The sequence below is a fragment of the Triticum dicoccoides genome, chromosome 6B (genome assembly GCF_002162155.2).
Source record: "Triticum dicoccoides isolate Atlit2015 ecotype Zavitan chromosome 6B, WEW_v2.0, whole genome shotgun sequence".
Lineage (NCBI taxonomy): Eukaryota > Viridiplantae > Streptophyta > Magnoliopsida > Poales > Poaceae > Triticum > Triticum dicoccoides.
In genome coordinates, this window is record NC_041391.1 from 501,919,900 (window position 1) to 501,929,058 (window position 9,159).

Below are 9,159 nucleotides of genomic sequence, written 5' to 3' on the forward strand. Positions count from 1 at the left end.
TGAAACCGGGTTCTTAATCCCCTGGACTATCCAATACCACACAAATCACCCCCTGATGGCGCTTTGGGTGGTTTGAGACGCCGGTTTTGCACACGTGGCAGATGCTTTGCCAGGTATAATTGACCGAGGCGTCTGTCTCGCGCGAGAATCGACAATGAGGGTTACTAAGTCTGAATATTTGTTTGAAATGAGTACTATTGTATTTGTCTGTCTGAATTTTGTCCAGAAGTGAACATATGCAGAGCAGCAGTTTTGTTTATGAGTGAACACGTGCAAAGCTAAAATTTTGTCTAAAAGGGAACACTTTTAAAGCAACAGGTGTACATGGATTTTGTCTGAATTGCATAAACCTGAATATATGTCTGAAACTAGCAGCAATCTCACTGTAAAAATACAAAAACACATAAACCTGAATATATGTCTGAAACTGGCAGCAATCTCACAGTAAAAATACAAAAACACATAAACCTGAATATATGTCTGAAACCTGAATATATGTCTGAATTGCATAAATTTGAACATATCATTTGGCACTTTCATTCATCATCCATCAAAATAAAGTTCAACATGACCAAAAGCACAAAATGCAGTAGTTTTGCACTGTCATTCATCATCCACTAGAACTAGGTTTAATATGACCAAAACACATAATTTAAGATGATATTTTACACCAACAAAAGCTCAAGCTTGTCACTGATGCTACACATCACCACTGCTCATAAGTAAGCATAAGCACACTATCCCCTCCTTCCTGTTAGAAGTCACTCGAACCTCCCATCACCATAAGCTGGAACTTGTGATGAAGATGTGCTTGGCTGAGAATTTGAAGTCCTTGGTGCCCTAAATGGCCTTGGTGCCCTTGTAGCTGCAGGAGCTTTTGGAGGTGTTGGTACCCTTGTAGCTGCTGGAGCCCTTGTTGGTGCCCTTGGAGCTGCTTGTGAACTTGTTGTTGGCTGAGAGCATGGACCTGCTTGCTGAGGTGTGTTCTTGCCTTTTTTCCTGGTTGTTTTTGCTGGTTGATCCTACAAAACATCAACAGTGCAATGACAAGACCGTCGAGGCCATCCGACAACGTCTCTGACACATTTATCATTATAAAAAATGGAATGTGTCCTAGCTTTATGACAAGATCATCGAGGCCATCCGACAACGTCTCCGACACATTTATCATTATAAAAAATGGAATGTGTCCTAGCTTTATGACAAGACCGTCGAGGCCATCCGACAACATCTTTGACACATTTATCATTATAAAAAATGGAATGGGTCCTAGCTTTTTGATAAGACCGTCGAGGCCATCCGACAATGTGTCCGACACATTTATCATTATAAAAAACGGAATGGGTCCTAGATATAAAATTACGTGAGCCATGCCTGCGGCTTGTGTTCTTTTCCTGCTTCTCTTTGCTGCCTTTACATAGTTGCTGTCCTGAGGGTTTTCTGAATGCTTCCTCTTGTTGTGTTGTGTACTACCACATATTGAACATCTCATCTTGACTCCTTTCCTTGAAATTTTGCTGCTTTTGGGCTTCTCTTGCTCCTCTCTAGTTCTTTCTGTCTTCTTTCTTCCAGGTTTATTATTAACCCTTACAGGAGGTTCTGGTCTAGGGTTGTCAGAAACAGGCCAGCTTTCTTTGCCCTCCACTGGTTGCAGCACATGGTCATATATTTTGTTGTATGTGTTGATGGAGTAACAATCTGCTATGAAATCATCAAGTACCAAACCACATGTGTATATTGAACTGATTGCATGAGCACAAGGTAGTCCAGAGAGCTCCCAATATCTGCAAGAACAAGTCCATTTCTCCAGATCAACTGTGAACCTTCTATACTCACCTTCTTGCACTTCAAAGCCATCTTTGCCATTCCACAACACTCTGCATCTTCCTGATCTCTTTATGTTGAGCTGCAGCTTCTTGAACACATTAGGGCATATAGTTCCACTCCACTTTGCAGGCTTTGCTCTATTATCTTGAATTCTAGCCATGACCTTTTTTCTTATGATCTCATGACTAGTAATAACAGGATAAAATCTTGCTCTCATGATGGAGTTGTTGAAGGACTCACACATATTGTTTTCTACAGAATCACAATATGAGCCAAGTTTGAAAAAAGCCCTGCTTCAATGTTCAGGATTGGTTTTCATTACATCTTTTGCCCCTTCTTCTGTTTTTTGAGCAAGCTTTGCTCTATGATAGTTGAATCATGTTCTATCAGAAGCTTTTGCACATGCCCAAAATATTTTCTGATATATCTTCTCCCTGTGTTGATTTCTCCAATTTGCATAGATGTGCCTAGCACACATTCTATGTTCAGCTGCTGGACATATTTCATTCACTGCTCTTATGAGACCCTTTTGTTGATCAGAGATGAAAACCCAGCCCTCACCATTATTGTTTATCTGAATGTCCTTTTGAAGAAATGATAGAAACCAGTACCAACTATCATAACTCTCAACCTCAACAGTTGCCCATGCAATGGGGTACATCTGGTTGTTGGCATCTCTCCCAATTGCACACAATATTTGTCCATGCACAGCACCCTTCAAAAAACAACCATCTAACCCAACAACTCTTCTACATCCAGCCATAAACCCCTTCTTGCAGCCATCTAGACAAACATACATCCTTTCAAACACATTCTTCTCATGCTCTTCAGGGTCTAATGTAACTGCAACACTACTACCAGGATTGCTCCTAATTAACTCAAGGTGGTAGTCAAATACTCTAGAATATTCACCATTAGTTGAGTCTATGAGCTTTTCCATCACAAGTTTCTTTGCCCTCTTGCATTTGGATATGGTCACATCTGCTAGCAAATCTTCTAGTACTGCTTCTTGCATCTTCTCCACCCTCCATGTTGGATTGTCTCTGATCTGTCTGAAATATTTCTTTGCAATGATAGAACTAGTCACAAGTTTATTATCTCTCCTAGGCACACATGTATGTACATTGTTGTACCTTTGCACCAACAACTAGTCAGACTTGCTATTTATTGAACCATAAATGCTCCATTGGCATCCAGTCCAGCTGCACTTGGCACTCACTCTTCTTTTCTCATCCTTGGGAAATAACAAGTGATGGAAATTCTTCAGTCCATATTTCACTAGTGCTTGTTTGAATTCTCTGTTGTCAGTAAAAGCCATCCCAACTTCAAACTGTGGGTTATCAGTACTGCCATCATACACTTTATGAGTGGTCTTTCTCCTTCTGACAGCATTGACCTCTCCATCACTAGCCTCATCATAAGAAAGATCATCATCGCTCTCAAAGTAGGGGGTGTCATCTGCATCATCATCCAACTTACATGTTTCTGGTACAATGAAATCATCAGTAACATTGCAAGCTTGTGCTTCTTCCTCCCCTAGCATCTTCTTTCTCCTTTTCTCCTTGAATTCTTTGGCATATTTTCTATACTCAATGATTTCTTCATCTTCAGCTGAACTGTTGCTCTCTGCAGGAGGCACAACATAGTCACTGTCATTGTCACTGTCAGATTCACCTGAAAACTGCATCTCCTCAGTTGCAACCCCTTTTCCTTTGTTAGAAACTGAACTTGCTGCCCTGAACACTGGCATTTTGGCCCTACATTGTACATACTCTGCATTTTGCTCTGCCTGCACCTCCTCTGCATGCCCTTCATCTACATGAACTTGCTCTGCATAACAATGCTCTGCCTGAAACTGCTCTGCAAATTCAAACTCCCAATCAATGCCTTCATGACTTTCATCAGCAGGAATGACAACATATATATCAATAACACCAGCATCAGTTACATGTTTAGCCATCATCTCCACCGATTTTTGATCATCCAGTACAAGCAAAGCATTTGCCAAGTCACCATCTGGATATTTCCAATGCAGTTTAGTATTTTGTAGGGCTAAATCAGAACATGTAACAAAAGCTGCAAGGTTCTTCTTCAGCCCAGATACTGACAGCTCTGGAAATTCAATTGTGGACAACCCAGTTTTTCCTCCAACATAAACCCAATCATTTCCATCATGCTCAAAGTCACCTCTGTAGTGAAATCTGACAGAAAGGTAGTCAAGGGGATCCATGGTTGTACCCTAAACAAAATAAGAGACAATTAACAAGCCTAAGTCAGTAACAAGCATAGGTCAATTACTAACAAATCTAGTGTACTGAACTTTTCTGAACTTCTCTAAAAAAACTGTCTTTTTCTTCAGATCAACAAAACCCTAGATCATCTCATCATATAAAAGCATATGCACAGCGATCTGAACTACAGAAGGCCCTAAAATGAGGCCATCTAATAACTACTTCCACCATTCTCTCGAAAATTTAACCTAAACCCTAGTCCGAAAATCAAATCCCCTGAAAACCCTAAACTAACGGACCTAATGTGGGCAAAAAAGCAAGATTTTCAGCACAAACTTTGAGCGCACATACCTGATCGTCGCCGCCGGTCGAGCTATTCAGAACATGCCGCTGATCATCGCCTGCGTCGCCGTGGTCGCCCCAGTCGCCACTGTTTCGTCAGAGACAGAGGAGAGGGGAGCGGGAGGTGAAAAGGCAACGCGAGCGCTCGAGGCAAGGCGAGGCGGTGCAGTAGACCGCGTCCAGAAACTATTAACGACGTGGCCGCCATGTGTGCAAAACCGGCGTCTCAAACCACCCAAAACGCCATCAGGGGGTGATTTGTGTGGTATTGGACAGTCCAGGGGATTAAGAACCCGGTTTCACAGTTGGGGGGGTGATGTGCTCGAAATCTGAGAGTTCAGGGGGGTATGTGGACTTCTTTCCAAATTTTAGGGGTTAAGTTTAGGGGGTAGTAAATTCTGCCTATATTTGATTAGAATTTGCCCCCTCCCTATCCCATAAAAAGTATGGAGGAAGTTTCCTTTCGCAATCACCGCCTCCCGCCATCGCCGAAGCCGGCCAACCTCTCCGGCCATCATCACTGTGCTCCCTATGTTCACTTTTGTAAGTCGTTTTAAGGCAGCCTATTGCCACATCCCCACCCTTCCAAGTTGTGGTACTGCCTATTGCCACCTCTTGAGCACCTCTTGCGACAACAACCTCTTGCTACTAAGCTGAAGCTTGCGGTCATCATCACTGTGCTGGAAGAGCTCTTGGCCGCCGCACCCGACCTTCGCTGCCTCCTAAGCCTCCTCCAACATATCTTCATCAAATTATATTTAAAATAAAAGGAAAGGACTTTTGTAAGAAAACGGCCCCGCTAATCCAACCAAGCTTTCAATTATTTGTCCCACATTCATTGGAGAGCCTGTGTTGTGCCGCCAATTGTCGCCTCCTGAGCGAAGCCACGGTGGGAACCAGGTCATCAAGTTATATTCAAAATAAAAAAGAAAGGGGCTTTTTGTCAGACACCCCCACCCCTCTGGCGCGCTAGCTAATCCAAGCGAGCTTTCAAATATTTGACCCGCATTCATTTGGAAGCCAATGATATGCCGACGATTGTCGCTTCCCGAGTCAAGCCACGGCGGGAACCAGGTCGTGGCACCTCTCCACCTCCACCGCGTCCCCTTTCTAATGCACGGTTGCACACGAGGTGGGTAAAAAGGCTTTCATTTCTCATTTCCTGTGCCAATATGGAAATATATCTGAAATACCTTTATGCAAAAATATATGAGCTTGCATAGGATTTTTTGGGGGTGGGGGCTGCACATAAATTTAAACCCTCAAATTCTAAGGAGTTCAGTTCATAGAAATAGTGTAAGTTATTAATTTTTAGGACAGTACAAAGAGATTATTATTATTTTGAATCGGGTATAATCCCTTTCCATTAACTGAATAACAGAAATACAAAGTCTAGATCTAGAGTTCAAGGGGACGGGAAAGGGGAAAGTGAGTTCAAAACATCGCCAGGAAACCCGCGCCGATGACACCGCAACCAAAGAAGTATCAAGTATCAGGACAGGCTCAACAGGTGAGCAGCGCAACGTCCACGCAGGAGCAGGGAACAAATATCAAAAAACATAATAAGACAACACTAGGCAACCAACCAAGGTCAGGAGAGGAAGGAGATGAAACTCCTAGCTTGCTATAGAATCGTCTATGGCCGCAGCACACATCCGCATCTTATTGCTAGCATTCCCCCTCAACATCATCGTGCCACGCTCCAGAGCTTCACGATCTACGCCTTTCATTAGCCATGCCTAGTAGTTCATGAAAACACAAGCGTAGTTCCCTAAAAAAAACACAAGCGAGAGGACAATCTCAAAAGGGGTTTTAGGCAATTTGAACTCAATGGTAGCACGATCACACCAATTCCAGATAGCCCAGCAGATCGCAGCCAGGCCAAAGGTGAAAATTTTGGCCCCATCCGGTAAGTACACACAACAGCAAGAATAGTACTGCGACATATTGTTTGGGCAGGATTCAGTTCCAAACACCGATCCCATAGTTCACCACACAACCATAGCTACAGGGCATAAGAAAAACAAGTGCTGAGATGTTTCTCTCTCACTATAGAACGAGCACTTAGGGTTGCCAGCCTAGTTCCGCCTGCTTATTACATCTCTAGTTAAGGCAGCATCCCGAGACAATTGCCGAAGGAAGATCATAATCTTTAGGGGGGTCTTAGCCTTCCAGACCCATCGGAGGTCACACCCCGAGATACGTTTTTCAAGTTCCTCATACATAGACTTGGTAGAGAATCTATGTTTAGAGCCAAGAGCCCAGCCAATCTGATTTAAGCGTAGCGTAAGAGGAATACTCGCAACAATAATATTCATCTTACACCACATCTCGTTGAGAAGCGGGTGTAGTCGTCTATGAAAATAGATCAAGCACATCTGCACCTTTCCACTTATCCACTGTCATGTCAAGGTAATTACAAACACTAAACAATTGAGGGAACTGGGTGTATAAAGGGGGGCAATCCATTCAAGGGAACCACCCAGGCACGGCCAACGGCACCAGATTTCATGACGATGTTTCGATGCCTTAAGGCGCCTACCTTTGTGTCTATGACATATGGGCCCAACAGGTGGCTGGCCCACATGTCAGTGACCCAAAGGCAGGTGCCTTTAAGGCACCGAAGCTGCGTCCTAGATTTCAACTGAAACACCCTTCCACGTATATAATGTTCTTTAACCTTCATGATAGCTTTCCAGATAGGGGAGTCATTGAATTTCTTTTTAACCGTGGCACCAGTGTCCCTCTTGAGGTACTGTGCTTTGATCAACCTTACCAGAGCCCTTGTTGAGTGTCAAGTTTCCACCACTACTTTGCCAACAAGCTAATGTTTTGCTTACGAAGGTCTTTCATTGCAAGCCCACCTTTTGTTTTCGATCGACACACACGATCCCAGCAAACCAGCTGGTATCTTTTTTTGACATCCCAAACTTTGCCAGAAAAACGACGTCCATGTTTGTCAAGTTTCTCAATGAAAGTCTTAGGAAGGAGGAACATGGCCATGTAAAAGCACTAGTCAGGGAGGAATTCAGGGGAGTGAACCTGCCCCCGAATGCAAGATTCAAAATGCTTCCGAAACTTTTCATCCACAAAAATCTAGTCCAAGCATATCAAAGTAGAAAAGCTAACTAGGACCCCCAAGTATTGTCTGACAGTTAACCAAATTAGCCTAGAAGTCCAACATATTATCATCACCCCCCACACAAAGGATTTCACTTTTTAGGTAGTTGATCTTCAATCCTGACATAAGCTCGAACATATGTAACAACAGTTTTAGGTTAACAACCATTGAGGGGTCATGCTCAAAGCAAAGGACGGTGTCATCTGCATATTGTAGAACAAGCACACTGCCACCAATCAAATCAGGGGCTAAGCCTGATAGCAACTTCTCTTTCTGGGCATTTAAAATCATTTTAGACAAACTTCCAGCAGCAAGATTAATTAGAAAAGGGGATAGGGGATCTCCTTGACGAATCCCTAGTGGCTCTGAAAGTAAGGGCCCGTCTCATACCATTGTGAAGAATTTTATGAATCCATCACACGAGGTGTCATTAAAGCCCCTCAACTTGTAGCATTCTAGCAAAAAAAAAGTCCCAATTGATCTTATCGCAAACCTTTTCAAAATCAAGCTTAAAATTGTGCAAGGTCTGGATCCCGTCCATAATATATTTATTTTTTATAAAAGCATTTTGGTGACAACTAATCAACTTATCAGAATAGACAGCTACCCAATTGTTAAGAGTTCTAGTAATCGGCTTATAGGGCATCGAAGAAGGGCAGATAGGACGAAATTTGTTGGATTTTCTTTTTTTGCTCGTCACAGCTTCAGGATCAATGTGATCAGACAATAATTCAGACGCGCTACATCTATAGTACCCGCGTGGAAAGCCTTGAAGAGGCGCATGATATTAGTATTGACGAAATCCCAACAACTTTTGTAAAACTCCTCGGGAATATTACCAGCCCAGGAGCTCTATTAGTCATAGTGGGAAGTAACTTAGACTAGTAACATACATATGTTACTAGTCCATGTTACCACCTTCATAGTGGAAAGTGTCATAGGTGTAGTAACATGCATATCTTCATTTATTGCTTTGTAGACTCATTTTGTATTGGAAACCGCCCTGTGATGGTAACATATTATGTTACTCTATTTGTCTCTCTCCTCTTTAATTACATGACACGTCATCTTTTTTGCTTATGTGGCATCTATGTTACTACTTATGTTACTCCCACTATGACTAGCCTTCCTATCCATCCCAAACAGAGTCACTTTTGCTTCTTCCTCAGAAAAGGGCCGAGTTAGAAACTCGATATCATCATCATTAAGTTTGTCATGTTTTTCCCTTGTTTTAGGGAAGGGTGGAAAAGGTTTCCAGGGACGGGCCCAAACAGGTCCTTGTAATAGGAGGTAGCATAATTCAGAAGTTTTTTGGTGCCCTCAATCGTCACCTCACCATCAGAAAAAGAATGGATCGTGTTTTTGCGCTCTCAACCATTCGGAATGCGATGATAATAGGTTGTATTTTGACCCCCTTTAAGCAACCAGCGTTCACTATGCGATGATAATAGGTTGTATTCTGACCCCAGCGTCCACTATGCAATAATAAAAGGTTGTATTCTGATCCCCTTTAAGAGCATCTCCACTCGCCCCTCCCCCCCCCCCAACAGGCCCCCAACGCCCTTTTTTATCGCTGGCGCCAAAAAAAGGACCAGTCGCGTCCCAAAAGCCCAATTTTCGTCGGTTAGGCCCGACTTT